General features: G+C 45.0%; 1 protein-coding gene and 1 pseudogene across 1 annotated transcript in view; both read left to right on the plus strand.

Annotated features, from left to right (window-relative positions):
* Positions 1 to 18,818, plus strand: part of LOC128341671 (zinc finger protein 420-like) — a 56,393-nt pseudogene that overhangs the window by 14,550 nt on the left and 23,025 nt on the right.
* Positions 11,613 to 18,818, plus strand: part of LOC128341651 (zinc finger protein 213-like) — a 29,025-nt gene continuing 21,819 nt past the window's right edge. Inside the window, exons 1-2 of the mRNA XM_053288040.1 lie at positions 11,613 to 11,986; positions 12,721 to 12,870. The gene's annotated coding sequence lies outside the window, so the exon portion shown is untranslated. The remainder of the gene's footprint in view (positions 11,987 to 12,720; positions 12,871 to 18,818) is intronic.

Below are 18,818 nucleotides of genomic sequence, written 5' to 3' on the forward strand. Positions count from 1 at the left end.
TGGATCCCTCGGCGATGGATAGTTATAGGCCAATCTCTAATCTTCCTTGGTTGGGCAAGGTGATCGAGAGGGTGGTGGCCGACCAGCTCAGGCGGTTTTGGAGGAAACTGATTTCAAACTGGCTTTAGAGCGGGCTATGGGGTTGAGTCAGCCTTGGTTGGCCTGAAGGATGACCTATACCGGGGATTCGACAGAGGGAGTGTGACTGTTTTATGATATTTGTGAACCTAATAGCTATCCACCCGGAGCTATTCTGTAAGGGCGGTCTAGAAATCGAACAAATAAATAATAAATAAATAAAATAAAAGATGCACTAATCCCAATGCTTCCACACACCTCCAGCAACCAATCACGGACCAACAAAAAGATACATTCTTTTTCCCTTCTGCACATGACCCGTCCTGCAGCACAATAAGACCATTGTGTACCATCGGTAACTGCAGCATCCCCCCCAAAAACCATGATTTGAGTCAGTTTTTCCATGACACCCATTCTTTAGATATTCCTCAAGGCCTCTTTTCTCCTCCTCTGCTTTTGGATGGACTTGCAGCATTCCTCTTCCACCTGAGCTGTGAGGGAGGTATAGCCTATCTACATCGCTGTGGGGGTGCAGAGCATGATTGATGGTCATTATTTGCATGGTCTTACGATCTAGCGTCTCTAGTTCTGCCTGGATCCAGTCTATTATTGCTGCATTGTATCAGATAACTGGTATAGCCCAGGTGTTTATGACGTGTATGGTGTTCCCGCCATTGAGTTTGGACTTGAGGATTTTTCTAACTCTCCTGATGTATTCCCTTCCCATTTTTCTTTTAACTTCAGTGTGTGCGATGTTATCAGCCTGGAGAAATGCCCAAGTATTTGTAATGTTCTTTCTCTTCCAGGTTCTTGATCTTGCTTCCATTGGGCAGTTCTATTCCTCCTGTTCTTCTTATTTTCCCTCTGTTCATTATTAATGCAGCACACTTGTCTAGTCCAAACTCCATTGCTATATCGCTACTGAATATACGGGCAGTGTTTAGCAGTGATTCGATTTCTGACTGGGACTTTCCATACAACTTCAGGTCGTCCATGTACAGCAGATGGTTGATTTGACTGGATGTTTTAGATGTTTGGTATCCGAGGCCTGTTTTGTTTAGTATTTGTGAAAGTGGGGTCATGGCGATTACAAACAACAGAGGAGATAGTGAGTCCCCTTGGAAAATGCCTCTTCTAATGCTAACCTGTCCAAGTGCCTTGCCATTGATTGTTAACCGTGTACGCCACATGCTCATTGCCTTTTTTATAAATATCTGAATGTTTTTGCTGACACCAGTTGTTTCTAAACATTTTAGTATCCATGTGTGAGGCAATGAATCGAAGGCCTTCTTGTAGTCAATCCATGCAACACTTAGATTTGTTTTTCTTCTCTTGCAATTTTCTAAAATCATTTTGTCAATCAGCAGCTGGTCTTTTGTGCCTCTGGTGTTTGGGCAATTTCCTTTCTGTTCAACTGGAAGCTGTTTGTTAGTTAATAAGTGTTGCATCACTTCATCTGCTATTATTCCAGTTAATAATTTGAACATGGTTGGCAGGCAGGTTATCGGTCTATAATTACTTGGAAGTGCACCTTTTGATGGGTCTTTCATGATGAGATGAGTTTTCCCAGTTGTTAGCCATTGTTCAATATCACCTCCTTGCAAAATGTGATTGAACTGTTTGGATGGTTGTTTATGAAGGCTTGTTAGGTGTTTAAGCCAAAAGCCATGCAGTTCATCGTTGCCTGGAACAGTCTAATTTTTAATTTTCTTTGCTCTTTCACTTATTAATTCTGGTGTTATTATTAGATCTTGCATTTGTTGGTTACATGTTTTGACCTCTTTCATCCAGCCTGCTTTTATATTATAATCTATAGGATTGTCCCATAATTTCCCCCAGAATTGCACTGTTTCTTCTTTATTTGGTGTTTCTATGATTCTTGCAGTTTCTCCTTCTATGCTTTGTTCGAAACGTCTCTGATTTGACGGGAATTGGAGAGTCTGCCTGTGTTGTGTAATTCTGGCTTCATATCTGCTAATCTTTGACAGTGCTGTAATTTGCTGCTTTATTATTTCCAGGACTTCTCTAATTTTCCTTGAATCTAGGTGGTATTTTTGGATCAGATACTGTTTGGTGTTTTCATTCTTCAGCTTCTTGTCTTTCATATCTTTCAATTATTTTCTAATCTAATCTTCCATTTAGGTGATGTACTACTTTCTTTTTTTACAGGTCCACTGATCTTATATCCGAGCTCTTGTGTTGTTATTGTTGCTGCACTGTACATTAGTTGGTTTCTTTCTTGCAAATTATTGGTTGTTATTTCTGCACGTGCAGCACTGACGTCTTTTAATGCCTGAGCAAGTTGTTTTTGGCAACTGTTTTTAGAGCTGGAAGTCGAGCTCTGGTGGTTGTTTGGTTCATGTGCTCAGTTATTTTTTGCTTTAGTTCTTGTTGCTTTTCTGATAAACGGCATTTGGGTTTTTGTGGTGAAGGCAAAGGGGAGGTTGCCTGGTTTTGATTTTGAAACAGTTCAGCAACAGTGGCATCCTCTATTTCCAACACCACCTCCACCTGCACCTGAGCAACTGCTTCAGTTGGTGGTAATTCTTCTTCCATATCTTGAGTCTGTGTTGCTCTTTGCAGTTCTTTCAGCTCAACTCCTGTGAATACTTTCTTTCTTATTATGAATCTTCTCTGGTCTGCTAGCCTTTGTTCTGTTGTTTCTGTATCTGGATGCTTCTCTTTCCAGATTTGGTACATTCTTTTAAAATAACCTCTTCTCTTTGGACTAGACTTGTAATAGCAGATCATTATTTCCTTGTTGGCATTTTTTGTATATATTTTTCGGTTAAGTGATATTTCTTCCAGTAACTTTGCAGTCTCCAGCCCTGGTTGCTCAGCTGAAGATCCTGAGTCCTGTTGCCCCCTTGCCACCAGATGTCCAGGGACTCCAGCACCTGGCGTGGTGCTTGTTGACCTGGGTGATGACCAATCCAGTATAGATTTATTAAAGTTACGTCTCACCATATTGTTGACGGGAGAGGCACTCTTTGTCTGGCTCCTCTGGTGAGACCTGTCCAGTATGATTGGACCTCTGGCATAGCTCTCACCTTCCTCAGAGCATGCAAGCCCCACAACCACACCAAGGTAGTGCCTCACTGGGGGATTATTATTATTATTATTATTATTTTATTATTAATTTCTTGTTTACACAGTCAGAAAGGTGTTATTGACTGGTTTGTTTTATCCAGACATCGAGTCCTTCCCAAGGACCTAGGATAGCTGAATTTTATTATCAATTTTGTTGCTGTTATTATTATAGATACCATTGCAAAATATAGGCTGTTCCCAATAAAGCTGCTTTTTGTAATTGGCTGATGGTGATTTCTGTGGCTCCTATGGAATTGCATCTAGGGCGCCAATTACTAATGGGATTATTTTGGTCTTCTTCTGCCACAAGGTATTGCTATGTTGATTATTTTAGTTTGTTTTTCTTTCTTCTCGACTACAGTTTTTGCAGATGTTCCAGTGTATAATCCCTGCTACCTTGTCATGCCTTTGTTTGTAGTCAGTCTGTGTGATCTTTTGACAACAGCTGATTATTTGGTCCACTGCTTCCTCTGCTTCTTTACAAAGGCGGCACTTGCTGTTTGTTGTTGATTTGTCTACTTTTACTCTTATTGCATTTGTTCTTAGTGCCTGTTCTTGTGCAGCCAATATTAAACCCTCTGTGTCTTTCTTCAAGTTGTCATTCTTGAGCCACTCTCAGGTCTTGGTGGTGTTTGATTTTCCACTTATATTGTGCAAATATTGACCATGCAGGGGATTATTTCTCCATTTTTCTGCTCAGTTCTTGACTTGTTCTTTCTTGTAGGCCTGCTTTTTTCATTGGTGTTGAATAGTTTCTCATTATTGGACCATTTGAAGTGCATCTTCTTCACTGTTCTTTATATATTCTTCAAGGCCTCTTTTCTCCTCCTCTGCTGTTTGATGGACTTGCAGCATTCCTCTTCCACCTGAGCTGTAAGGGAGGTAGAGCCTATCTACATCACCGTCATGTAGATATAGAAGTGAACAGCTTGACAGAAGCAACGCCATTTTGTTTAACTAAGACTCAAGGATTTGCTTTGTAGGAAATTCCTGTCAGCAGTTTCAAAAACTGTTAGGAAACTTTCCCTTCCCTTAGAGTCAGAGTGACCTACAAGTGTTGAAGGAGAAAGATAACGGCAGAAAGCTAGTCATGATGACGAGGTTGCTATGAAGCTGAACAACAAGTCTTTCTGAAGGACCTTTAGAGTATATGTGTATTGCTTTCTGTGATGGGCCTTTGTCCTGCTTCGAGCAATAGCCAAAGCAGTACCTCTGTACTTAAGGCAGAATAAGCCTTTGATCTTAAACTCCTCTCATCTGGGTTGATTATTGGCTCCATCTGCCCAGAAAAGAACCTCCCCCACTGGGTCATGTCTACCCTAAAACAGGTTAGTAATACAGGGTGCAGAGCATGATTGATGGTCATTATTCTCCTGGTCTTACAATCTAGCGTCTAGTTCTGCCTGGGTCCAGTCTATTATTCCTGCAGTGTACTTGATTTATTATTATTATTATTATTATTATTATTATTATTTAATTTATTAAGTGTAACAAATAAATAAGTAACCAAGAAGAAAGCTGGGCTCTGCTGATTTGGAAATGTTTCATATATACAAAAATCAAGAGGGTTTTTTAATGGTCTGTTTGATTATATTTGCTGGCGTTCACCCGATAAAAACCAGAGTCACACCAAACAAGGCGGCCTCATAAAAAGAGTGTTGAAATACCCCGAGATAACTAGCCTGGGGAACTTCAATACTGCCCTTTGGCTACCTCTGTCAACCAGGAAGGGAGGGAGGCAGTAAAGCACCAGCTGTGCCTTGTAATTTGCAATGTATGCAAATATGAAGTACAGACATGGCAAACCTAGAGATTTCCCAGCGGGGTATCCAGTGAACAAGATGAAATCCTGATTGTGACCCCCACCCACCCATTCACCCATTGATCCTGTGTTGCGGCTGGCTTGAGACTCTGGAGGATGACAGCTAGGCCTCTGCCTGCCACATCCACCCATGCCTTGGTAACGCAAAACAGTCTGGCTTTCTTCTTCCTACCTCAAAAAACACATTAAGTGGGGATAGATCAGTGATTGGACGCTCAATTTCCATCCCAGGCTCTGACCAATTTTTTCTCTTTATTCCAGCAGACGACAGTGGGGAGAGGAATAAGGAGAGAATTTGCAATGGAGGATTGTTGGATGATGTCAGCAGTAAAAATAGAGGGAAACAGAGAATGAACACTGAAGCAAATGAGAAGAACAGGAATGGATATTCTGTTTCTCATCATGGAAAAATCCATGACACAAATTTTCAACCTTGGTGGGAAATACACAAAGGAGAGAAACCATATAAATGCTTGAAGTGTGGAAAGAGCTTCATTGAGAGCAGAACACTTACTATACATCAAAGAACCCATACTAGAAACAAACAGTATAAATGCTTGGAGTATTGGAAGAGCTTTATTTGGAGCAAAAAACATACTAGCCATCAAAGAACCCATACTGGAGAGAAACCATATAAATGCTTGGAGTGTCAAAAGAGCTTCAGTCAGAGTGGAAGTCTTACTAGGCATCAAAGAACCCATACTGGAGAGAAGCCATATAAATGCTTGGAGTGTGGAAAGAGCTTCAATGTGAGCGAACATCTTACTAGGCATCAAAGAACCCATACTGGAGAGAAGCCATATAAATGCTTGGAGTGTGGAAAGAGTTTCAGTGAGAGCAGAAATCTTACTATCCATCAAAGAACCCATACTGGAGAGAAACCATATAAATGCTTGGATTGTGGAAAGAGCTTCAGTGTAATCGGAAATCTTACTAGCCATCAAAGAAACCATACTGGAGATAAACCATATAAATGCTTGGAGTGTGGAAAGAGTTTCAGTAAGATTGATCATCTTACCAGGCATCAAAGAACCCATACTGGAGAGAAACCATATAAATGTTTCGTGTGTGGAAAGAGCTTCAATGAGAAAGGACATCTTAATAGGCATAAAAAAACCCATACTGGAGAGAAACCATATAAATGCTTGGAGTGTGGAAAAAGCTTCAGTGAGATCGGAAATCTTACTATCCATCAAAGAACCCATACTGGAGAGAAACCATATAAATGCTTGGAGTGTGGAAAGAGCTTCAGTCAGTTTGGAAATCTTACTAGCCATCAAAGAACCCATACTGGAGAGAAACCATATAAATGCTTGGAGCATGGAAAGAGCTTCAGTAAGAGCAAAGAACTTACTGGCCATCAAAGAGCCCATACTGAAGAGAAACCATATAAATGCTTGGAGTGTGGAAAGAGCTTCAGTCAGAGTGGAAATCTTACTAGCCATCAAAGAACCCATACTGGGGAGAAACCATATAAATGCTTGGAGTGTGGAAAGAGCTTCAGTGTGAACGGAACACTTACTAGCCATCAAAGAATCCATACTGGAGAGAAACCATATAAATGCTTGGAGTGTGGAAAAAGCTTCAGTGAGAGGGGAAGTCTTACTAGCCATCAAAGAATCCATACTGGAGAGAAACCATATAAATGCTTCGAGTGTGGAAAGAGCTTTAGTCAGAGCGGACATCTTACTTGCCATCAAAGAACCCATACTGGAGAGAAACCATATAAATGCTTGGAGTGTGGAAAGAGCTTCAGTGAGAGCAGAACACTTACTAGCCATGAAAGAATCCATACTGGAGAGAAACCATATAAATGCTTGGAGTGTGGAAAGAGCTTCAGTGAGAGAGGAAGACTTACTAGGCATCAAAGAACCCATACTGGATAGAAACCATATAAATGCTTGGAGTATGGAAAGAGCTTTAGTCTGCGAGGACATCTTACTTGCCATCAAAGAACCCATACTGGAGAGAAGCCATATAAATGCTTGGAGTGTGGCAAGAGCTTCAGTGAGAGCAGAAGACTTACTAGCCATCAAAGAATTCATACTGGAGAGAAACCATATAAATGTTTGAAGTGTGGAAAGAGCTTCAGTCAGAGCAGACATCTTACTAGGCATTAAAGAACCCATACTGGAGGGAAACTATATAAATGACTGGATTGTGGAAAGAGCTTAAGTCAGAGCGGAATACTTATTAACCATCAGGATGCTTGAGGTACAACTGTTGAAAAGGGATTATCTTTGGCATATTATTAAGGGAGCGAGACAATGTGCAGACACTATCACAGTATGCAGAGAAGACATTAAAGAAAAGTCTGCACAACGCAGGATCACATGGGGGCTTAATGAATTCTTCATTAAGTATTGAAATTTAAATAGTGGTTCTCAAATATTGGCCATTGCTTAACATTATTCCAGGTTGTGAGGAAGCACCATTGATTGGCTTTAGAAAAAGTGTTTTCAATTATTTGATTCACTCTGATATGCCACAGGATAAGTCCGCTATGTCAAGGGCCATTTTAAATGTCATACCTGCGCAGCGTGTAAACTTTCATTGCCCATGGCCCTGACACGCCCCCCGCGTCTGACATCAGGCGGCTCCTGATTGAGCACGGTTCGGGTTCTTTGAATTCGTTCGCCCAATTATAGCTACGCCCCTGTGGGCAACGATAATTTACTCACAACAGGAAAAACAGAAAAGGAACCATGCAAAATGTAGAGACAGAGGGGCCATGAAAAAGTTGCCAATAATTGAAAAAACACAAATTGTGCTACATCTAAAGATCTAAGGATCTATGTGGAGGAGATAAACAAAACACATATATCCATTTTGTCTAGAACTGAAGATGCTATATTAATAGTTTAGAATGAATAGATAACAATAACAATTATCTTGCAGACAGTATCTGCACATACATGTGACAAAGATATTACATCTCAATAAATTGGACAAAAGTCATTGTTAAAGGTAAATACCAAACATATGTATTAGGAAAAACAGCATGAATATATGAAAAAATGTTGTTCTTATCCATATTGAGAATGAGTCTATATCAAGAATGAATGAATAAAAGTCTTGCAATGGTAGTAAATCCTTAAATGAGTAACAATGACAATGATCTTGCAGGTAGTATCTGCACATGCATATGTACAGAATATAGCATCTCAGTGAATTGGACAGAAACTTCTTCTGTGTATAGGAGTAAAGTCTTGCCAAGATGAGAAGAGTCCTTATAGGCTAGCCCAGGATTCTTGAGCCCATTTCGGATAGTCCTTCCTCAGAGAACTGAAATATTCTGTAAAAAGAAAACAAGTGCTAACAAATTTCCTGACCAACAACTTACATAGATAACCGTAATAATATGAATAACATCCTTCCCCTTATGCACAAAATGATACATACCACTTTTCCTCCTCCCTGAGTTCAAACAGCAATAACTCAGCAACCAAATCTTTATGGAGACAGCCTTTCCTCCTATACCTTGTTGAGGGGGAAAAAGCTTACTAACTATCAAACCCCAAGGGCTTGAAGATATATAGCACAGCACCAATACAGATGCTTCATACCAGGTGAGGCCACCTCCAATTAGATCTACAAGAAAATGAGTGTGAGCATTTAAGCACCAGCTGTACAATATCATCACATTCATAAGGAATGCAGCTTTATCTTGCTTTTAGAATTGTTGACATGTCATGCTGCTAAGGCTGCTTAAGCTGTCTATTCATTAAAAAATGCAGATTTTTTTGCTTTTCAAATTGTTGACATGTCATGCTGCTAAAGCTGCATAAACAGTTTACCATATAAGATACGGAAACCACTACCTACAATAGCAAGTCTGAAGTAAATTCCTTCAAATACTGTCAAATACATCGGCACACGTAATGTAAACACCTCCAGACAGTGTTGGTGGAAACTGATTATCTTGACCCATTTCAAACTGGCTATGGGGTAGAGACTGCCTTGGTCGGCCTGATGGATGATCTCCAATTGGGAATTAACAGGAAGTGTGACTCTGTTGGTCCTTTTGGACCTCTCGGCGGCTTTCGATACTGTTGACCATAGTATCCTTCTGGAGCATCTGAGGGGAGTGGGAGTGGGAGGCACTGCTTTGCAGTGGTTCCACTCCGACCTCTCAGGCAGGTTCCAGATGGTGTTGCTTGGAGAATGCTGTTCTTCAAAATCTGAACTATTGTATGGTGTGCCTCGGGGGTCCATATTGTCTCCGATGTTGTTTTACATCAAGCCTGCTCAACTTCGGCCCTCCTGCAGATGTTGGCCTACAATCCCCATAATCCCTGGCTATTGGCTGCTGTGGCTGATAATTATGGGAGTTGTAGTCCAAAAACACCTGGGGGGCCTAGGTTGAGCAGGCCTGTTTTACATCTACATGAAACCACTGGGAGAGATCATCAGAAGATTTGGTGCAGGGTGCTATCTGTATGCTGATGACACCCAAATCTATTTCTCCATGTGAGCATCATCAGGAGAGGGCATAACCTCCCTTAATGCCTGCCTGGAGTTGGTGATGGGCTGGATGAGGGATAACAAACTGAGACTGAATCCAGATAAGACAGAGGTACTCATTGTGCGGGGTCGGAACTTGAGAGACAATTTTGATCTGCCTGTTCTGGATGGGGTCACACATCCCCAGAAGGAACAGGTATGCAGTCTAGGGGTGCTTCTGGATCCAAGCCTCTCCTTGATGTCCCAGGTTGAAGGAGTGGCCAGAAGAGCCTTCTATCAGCTTCAGCTGATATGCCAGCTGCGTCTGTTTCTTGAGATGGAATGACCTCAAAACAGTTGTACATCTGCTGGTAACCTCCAGACTGGATTACTGTAATGCGCTCTATGTGGGGATGCCCTTGTATGTAGTCTGGAAACTACCGTTGGTCTAGAATGCGGCAGCCAAGTTGGTCTCTGGGTCATCTCAGAGAGACCATATAACTCTTGTATTGAAGGAGCTACACTGGCTGCCGATATGTTTCTGGGCACAATACAAGGTATTGGTTATAACCTATCTATATATTTAATTCTCTTGGGACATGCGTGCCTAGGATTTGCTGGCGGAAGTCTTGCGACACGCTGCGAGCGTTCTGAAGTGAGGAGGACTGAGGAGGAGAGGGGGAAGAAAGTGCCTGTGGTGGCCGGCTGGACGGCGGAGGAGACAAAAGCGGTGGCGGGCAGGGGGCGGGGGGAGAGAAGGCGGCAGTGGGCAGAGGGCGGGTGGAGGGGGAAGAGAAAAGCCGCGGCGGCAGGCGGATGGGAGGGAGAATAAATGGCAGTGGTGGGGCCCTTCTTGGCCACCCGCTGCAGCTCTGTGTGTGGGTAGGAACAGGAGGGGAGGAGGGCCTGAGAGCGCGGGGCTGGAGGGAAGGGGAAGAGAGGAGAGACTGTGCTGGAAGAGGGAGGGGGAAACAGCCGGCCCCAAAGTGCCGCACAGATGCTCTGTGCGGGGTGAGGTTGGCTAGTAAAGCCCTAGACTGCTTTGGCCCCGGGGTTTTAAGAAAACGTCTTCTTTGTCATGAACCCCTCCATCCAATGAGATCATCTGGAGAGGTCTGTCTGCATTTGCCACGGACTCTTGGTGGCCACTCAGGGACGGGCCTTCTCTGCTGCTGCCCTGAGGCTTGGAATGCGCTCCCTAGTGAAATAAGAGCCTTCCCAACTGTGACAGCATTTAAAAAGTCTTTAAAGACGCATCTGTTCACCCAGGCTTTTAATTAATACAAGCCGACCCCCGCACAGAGCATCTGTGCATTTTGGGGGGCCAGCAACCTCTCTCCCCCCCCGCCCCAGTCTCTGGCCGGGCCACCACCACCTCCTTGCCTGGCCTCCACGCTGGGACGGATCCACCGCCTCTCTCCCCCTGCCCCAGTTTCCGGCCTGGCCGAGTGCCGCCGCCGCAGCCAGGCTCGCCGCCGCCTGGCATCTTTGGGGCCGGCTACCTCTCCCCTACCTGCACCTACCCGTCTCCGGCCAGGCCAAGTGCCGAGCCCAGGCTGCTGGACTGAGTGCCGCGGCCGGGCCGAGTACCGCCGCCGGGCCGAGTACCGCCACCGCCGGACCTGTTGCCCCGCTGCTGCCGCCTCACATCTGCGGCCCGGCTGGGCCCGCCGCCACCGCCTTGCACCCGCGGCCGACCCAGCCAGTCAATTCTCCTGGGTGCGTCAGCCAATCAGGCGCCTCCGCAGCCCAGCCAATCAGCTGGGCTGCCACATTTTCCCTGGGCACACCCAGTAAAATTATATATATAGATTGTTTGTTTTAATGGTTTTAATGTTTTAAAATATTGTTTTAATAATTTAAAATTGTTGTAATGTTCTAGACTTTTTGTTTTTTGTTTTAACTAATGTTTTACTTTCTGTTTTTATTTTGTTGTAAACCTCCCAGAGCCATAAGTTTTGGGCGGTATAAAATTATGGTAAATAAATAAATAAATAAAGCCACGACTGGCTCCACTGCTGGGGAAGGAGGGCAGTGTGTATGCTGCATTGAGCCAAAAGCCCGAGGCGGGTGTCTCTAGTATGCAAAGCAGGCTTGCTTCTGGCCTGTCAAAAGGAGGGAGCCGGCTATAGGGTTTCCCATCCGGAGCTGAGCTGAGCTACTATAACCCCTTTCAACTGGTGGTCACTCTTCCTTAACTTGCATGCTTTGCCTCGAGCACCGCCCCCTCGCCGCAAGCAAGTCACGTGACATGACTCCCCGCCGTCTTCCTTCTCCCTCCCTCCCTTCCTCCTTTCTCCATCTCCACCCTTTCACTTCGGCTCGGCTCCTCCTTTCCCGACCCCAGCACCTGGCCTTGTCCGGCTCTGATTGGCTGGCGGTTGGCGCCGCAGTGCATGCTTGGTGGGGGTATGTACTGTGCACTTTCCCTAAAACAGGGAGACCTGGTGGCGGTGGTGCCGTCTGTCTCCCAGGGGCTCTCGGTGTCCTGCGCTTGGCAGAGCACCGGCCAGATCCAGCGCAAGATCTACGACTGGGTACTGAGTCTCCCAGGTGAGGGGCTGCTGGGGGGGGGGGCTGGAGGACAGGATGGGGGGGGCAGGAAAGGAGAGTGAGTGCCCCTCCACCCTGGATGGGAGGCTCAGGGGGAAGAGGAAGCAAGGTGGCGATTTGGAGAGGAGTCGGGGCAGAGACCCTGGAGGCCGCTTGGGAAATGAGAACGTTAGGCCAGGAGGCGGGAGGGAGCTTGCATGGTCGGGGGTGTGGGGCTGGAAGATGCTCAGCATGGAGAAAGGTGTGTGTGTGTGGCGGGGTTCCCCAGCGCCAGCGTGCTCGAGGGAGGGAGGGAGTGGCACGCTGGGCCCTGGCGGGGAGGCAGCACAGCAGGGGGCCAGTGGCGCCCAGCTCAGCGGACGCCGTGAAGCCTGCAAAGCCTTGGATGTCGGGAGCGCGCCTTCCTCTAGGGACGCCTCTTGGCCTGTGGCTCCCGCTGATGAACTTAACGGCGGCTTCTTCTCCTCCCTGCTCCTCCGCCGCCCCACACGCGACCCCCAGCCTGCCGGCCCGTCAACTCCCTCCTCCCGCCCCCGGCTCACCCCTTGCCTGGAGGAGCTGCATCTTTGGGGCTCTGAGCAGCGGGGCTGCAGCAGCCAGGGGGAGAAAGCGGAGCCCAGGTCGTAGATCTCGCCCTTGGCATCTCCCCCCTTCTCTGCCTGCCCCCTCGCCTTTCTCTCCGGCGCGCTGCACCCAGAAATGCAAACCTCTTGGCTGTCTGCTTCTCTGTTTAGTTGTGGGGCAGTAGCAGCAGTGGGGGCCCGTGGAGTGAAGAATGGCACAGTCCCCTCGAGGTCTCTCGTCTCGGTCGGAATCCGCCTCCCCTGGAATCCGAATATTTCCCTCGTGAGCTATTGGGAATCTTCTTAGAGCGAACCTTTAAGGTGTGTAATGAGCCCCCATTTGGGGAGGGGGAAAGTGCCCTTTAGCACAAGGCGCCTTTAAATGGTTGTGTTTCTCCCCTCAGTCAGCCCTGCGCCTGAAATTCTGCTTGCTAACTGGTTTGTGACAAAGTACTTGGAAGGGAAGAGGGCATTGTCGCTATCTGGGAGGTCTTTTTGAAAAAAATAACCCTGAAACTGTGTGGGCCACCTGGTTAACTTCTGGTGTGGGAAACGCACAACTCATCCAGTTTGGGTATGTTTGTGAGGAGAGACTTGGAGCCTGACTCCTCCGTTAGTAGGTAGGAGATCCCTGGAGCAAAAGGCTCTGGGGGCACCTAAAAACAAAACACTTCCCAACTCAGTTGCTTGACTTCACTGCAGCTTCGAAATAAAAGCACCAAGAATATTTTGGTCTCCATATTTTGGTGTGTATGGTTAACCCCACACTCAACTTGTTTGGGCTGATAAAGAACAGGCTGTGTTCAATAACGGGAATGAGTTAAGACTGCAGGTGAAGCACTACAATGTGCCTATTTTTAAAGGGATATTTTAAGGGCATAGATTGCTACTATAAACATCCCTTTAATCTTTAACCATACAAGTAGGTCCATTTTCAAGAGACAGTCATTTATTTGTCTAGCTATAAACAGGAAGTTATGATAACCATTATCTATTCGCATTACTCCCTTCCAACACTTTGGCAGTGATATGAAGCTGTTCAGTTGCTCTCAGTGAAAAGGTGATGTAATTATCATCTGCATTGGGGAGACCAAATGATTCTGGTCTGTATATACGTTTGTAAAAAGAGATAACGAGGTCAAGCAGAGCATCATCCACTATATAAGATTTATTTATAATAAATTTTCTTTCCTACCTTTCCATTTTCAAAACAGCATATCCATAGTAGCTAACAGACGCCCATAATATACTAAACAATGGAAGCATGAGTATCCAAAGAGTTCATAATGCTAATTTGCTACCTCTTAAATAATTTTAAGACTCAGTATTGCTATGTGCAATGATTAAAGTTCTTCATTGATTCTTTTGTATTAGTTGGTTCTGCAACTAATACAACAGCATCCCTCAAAAAGGTAGCCCCCACCCCAGCTGCCGCCCTTTTCCTTTTCAGAAATCTAACATGTGGGACCCACAGCTTGCCCACCCTAGGGGGTGAAAGGCTGGGGGCGAATCAGCATGTGTGGGGCCTCCTTAACATTTCATATCATTACAGAATCATACTGATTGATGACATACAGTGTCAATAGTGTGAGTGAGGTTTTTGGACATGGCCAACCAGCTTGGACGTATAATGCGTTTCTAAAGAAATAAAAATAAAAAGCACAACACATGCTTCACAGTTCTCAGGCCTTCTGGGTTGCAAATCAACTTGAGCATAGTGCGTTCATAAACAAACAAACAAATGAATAAGTTATATATTGTTTGTTCCAGAAGTTTTTGTAATTTTCTGCCATGCAACAAGCCACTTATAGGACTTTTTGGTAGACTGATACTCTCAGGGCTCCCCTTCCTACCAGTTTGTTGTAATTTTACCTTTCCTCCATCCTTGTTCTGATCTTGCACTATGAAGACATAAAGCTCAGGGACACTGGCTTTCCTATCCAAGCTTGTAACTTCCTAAATAAACCTTTTGGACATGTTTCCCTGTTTCAACATTCCTCAGGGGATTACTGTACTTGGGAACCTCTCCTTAACCTGCCTTCATGCAAGTCGAGCGGTTGAGCAGAAAGTGACCACACATTTTTCTCCATAACTCCACTTCTACAAGGGCTAGAAGGTGCAGAAGAGGGCAAGCAAGATGATCACGGGCCTGGAGCAACTTCCTTATGCAGCATCTGGGGCTTTTTAGTTTGGAAAAGAGGTGGCTGTGGGGAGACACGATAGAGGTGTATAAAATTATGCCTGGAGTAGAGATAATGGACAGAGAGAAATTTTTCTCCCTCTCACAACACTAGAACCGGGGCTCATCCTGTGAAACTGGAGGCCAGGAGTTTTGGGACCAACAAAAAGAAGCTGGGGTTTGACTTCTTTGCCAGGGCCTTGAAGATACACCTAGGCATTTGGTGTTGGCAGTTGATTAGATTGTAATTCTTTTTTTAAAATTGTCAACTGCCAAGAGAGATTTTGAGTGAACGGGATAGAAAAAGAATGATCCAGCAGGGCTGTTCTTATGTTCTTATGAAGAGTTGTTGTGTTTTTAAACCACCTTATGCTCCATTCCTGATGCTCATTATTCAGACAGATAAATGTTTGCAAAGGACTTCAGTGTTCAGGTGGGGGAGAGAATTCAATAAAAGGAGAATAAGGCAAAAGAAAACATGTGTCTGATCAAGATCACACATGGTCCTGGCCCAGCTCCATGTCTCTCTGGTATGATTGGGTGGTTGCACTAGCAATGCTTCTGCTGTTTCTCTCCTTTGTGATAATGGGTGAGAGACTAGAGAGTGTTACGGAGCCCTATCGCATGGGCCAATAAGATTTGTGACCTGGACTGGACAGACTTCCGGTGGGCTCTTCCAGCTGAAATGGCAGCTTCCCCATGAGCTCCTTGGGCCCCCACCTGCATCCTAAAAATCCGGTCCTTTAATGAGCTAGTTAAGTACTGATTATAAGGTTCATAGAAAGTTCACATCTGTAGCTACCAATTTAGCATATCAGATGGCTTGCTGAAGCTCCAGCCCCTGCTATATTTGACTTCAAACAAAGGACAGAGCAAGGGATAGAGCAACAGGTCCTCCTCACTTCTACCTCCCCCTCCAGCCGGAATCTTTCTTATCTCCCCTTTCCTCTTTATCTCCTGGGACACAGAGACTGTTCTCATTGCCATTGTTATTCTGCCTCCTGAGTGGATTGGTTGGCATCCCTGGCTATTTGTGGGAGAGCGGGAAGGTGCAAATGTTCATGCTTGGAGAGATGGAGGAAGGGGGGCAGAGCCACTAGGCAGAATAACAGTTGTGGGATTTGAGGTGGAGGAGATCAAGTAAAGCTCCTTTGCTGTCTCAAAATTAGTCTTTGGAGGGGGGGGGGATCCTCCCCTGCCTTTGCTTTTTCTCCTGAATAAGTCCTTGGGAGGTGAGAGCCCAACAGATGAGGACAAAAAGAGAAGGATCATTTGGCATTGTTTTAAGTGGGCAATATAGAATTACAGAGGAGGAACTGGCTAAAGCAGGTTACAATAAGTAATCAACACCCTCAGCCATTCTTAATAGCAGAGCAAGAAGAGGACAGAAGGAAAGAGGGTGGCAACCTGGGGTCAAGAAGCAGACATAACAAGAGTCCCCAAAAGTGGGACTAAAGCAGTCCCCAAGGTGTCAAGCTCAGACAGCACAGCTGAGGAAGGGGTAGATACCAAAGCCCTCTTCTCCCTTCTTAAGGAAGTGGCAAGTGACACCAAAAGCATAAAAATGGGTCAGGAGGCAATTAAGGTGGAGAAAGGTGAAATCCAGACTTCCATGGAACAGTTCACTTCCAGGGTACAAGAAACTGAGGAATGCATTTCGGCAGTAGAGGATAGAGCCTCCATTACGGAGGCCTCTCTCCTACAAACCAACCGTGAACTGGCAACTTTTAGAGATAAGCTGATTGATCTGGAGGGTTGCAACCAAAGAAATAATCTGCATTTATTGGGGGTGAAAGAAGGCTCAGGAGACCGCAACATGATTGACTTTGTCACCACTTTACTACCTCATGCCTTGGACCTCCCCAACGACTACAACCTTGAGATTGAGAGAGCTCATAGAGCCCTGGGGTCCACCCCAGCAGTAGGTGCTCCACCTCAGGCCATCATTTTCAAACTGCTGAGATTTACAACCAAAGAAGATCTCTTAGCAAGGGCCAGAGAGAAAGGTTCTCTTCGATGGGGCCCAGATAATGGTCGTATCTATCTATTTCATGATTTCCCAAAGGCAGTCATGGATCAAAGGAAGAAATGTCAACGCTGCAGGATTTGGGCTAGAGAAAAGAATGTAACCTGCTTTTTCAAATATCCTGCCATTCTCTGCTGCATCCAGGAAGGCAGAATGCATCGCTACAGCGACCCGGCCCAAGCTGAAGCTCTCCTGCGGAGTTTGCAAGCAAACGGCTGACATAGGGTTTCTCGCAAGCAATTTTTCCTTTCTCTCTTTACAAGGAGTCTGATGTGTCCTATTTCTTCTTGGAGGCTCCAAGGGAGCTTATGGACTGTTCAATAGGTCAGGGGCTACTGAATACCCAGGAGTGGTCAACCAATATCATGCCATGAGCATAGTGTTCGATCTAATGTTTTTCACCTCTGGGCAGGGAGAGACTTGTTCTGTTGTTAATATCTGGACATTGTGTGCGCATGTACAGTTGAGCGGGGGTCTTTCTGAGACTGCTTCTGTGAGGACACAAGTCACTAACTTTGGAGAATCAGCTGTTGTCGGGCCTTTCAACAACGATGGCAAGAACAGAGACTACTCCTGGATAACTACCCTGTACTGGCCTTTGCAGCGAGTGGGCGGAAGCAAGAGCTCTAGATCATTAGGACTGGATGTACTGGATGTGGATGTACTGGATGTGGGATGGGGGGGGGTGGTAACTGGGAATTTGCCCCATAGCTGGCCTTTCTGGAAAGTTTAATGTTTTCCTCACTTTTCTTTTGCTTCTACCTGCCAATTTTCTCCTTTTTGCTATTTTTCGTTTCCCCACTCTACTGTCTCATAACCACCTTTCTCATCATTGCATTCACACCTACAAATGCTAGAACGGCTAACACGACATACATTGTGTTTACAGGAGCTCGAATCAAATGTTTTTCAATCTGTTTTCTAATATACTTATGTTGAGTTTTGTTGAAGACCTGTTTTGGATGGTATACAAGGACCCACCCCCCGCTGATGCACTGGAACGGAACTACCCAGATGATACTTGTCCTCTGGCGTCAGCTGTGGGACTCCAGGTCGTGGGCTTTAATAATCCAAGCTCGGGAAGGGTGAGCCTGCGAAAGAGACCAGCTGGGTCTAGAATATTAAGTGCTAGGGCTATAGATTCTCGGGCAACGTATATCCTTAAAATTTTCTTATGGCAGGACATATGAATTTAATTACCTTCAATGTTAAGGGACTAAGAACACCACAAAAAATAACCCAAAATCTTAGGTATTTAAAGAGACAAAATGTAGATGTGGCCTTCCTACAAGAAACACATATGGCAGAAAAAGACATTCACAGGCTTAAACGGAGCTGGGTGGGCCATGTTTTGGGGGTGGGGTCCTCTTCAAGTCAAGAGGGGTGGCAATCCTAGTTCATAAGCGCATCATGTTCAACCCCCTTCATGTAGAGGCAGACCCCCTAGGAAGATTTATCATTGTGGAAGCCCAGATTGGGCCCCAAACCATCCTTTTGGCCCCCAGTGAAGATCGCTCCTCCTTTTTTACAGCTTTACATGCTAAGTTTCTTGCAAGGGAGAACAGTAACTTAATTTATGAAGGAGACTTCAACGAGATTCTGAATCCCCTAATGGACAGGAGCACAGGGCTTTCTGTGTTATCTAAATCATGTGTTCTGTTAAAATAGTTTTATGAAGGACTTTAGCCTCTACGATGTATGGAGATTGAAATCCCATAAGACAAGCTCTAGGATTGACTTCTGGCTCTTGTCCCCAATTTTGGGGAAACAGGTAATTGCATGTGATATTGGCCCACTCATTATCTCAGATCATGCACCTGTGGTATTAAAAATACAATTGACAGATATTGGAGACCTGAAGCAGAAACATTGGAGACTAAACACATCCCTGTTAAAGGACCCCAAATTCATTACAATGATTGGATCTGAAATTCAAGAGTTTTTGAAGTTTAATAGAAAACCTGAGACTAGCTTGGCACTTCTTTGGGATACCCTTAAGGCTTACTTATCAGGCAGAATTATAGCCTTTGCCTCATATATATATATATATATATATATATATAT

The sequence above is a fragment of the Hemicordylus capensis genome, chromosome 2 (genome assembly GCF_027244095.1).
Source record: "Hemicordylus capensis ecotype Gifberg chromosome 2, rHemCap1.1.pri, whole genome shotgun sequence".
NCBI lineage: Eukaryota > Metazoa > Chordata > Lepidosauria > Squamata > Cordylidae > Hemicordylus > Hemicordylus capensis.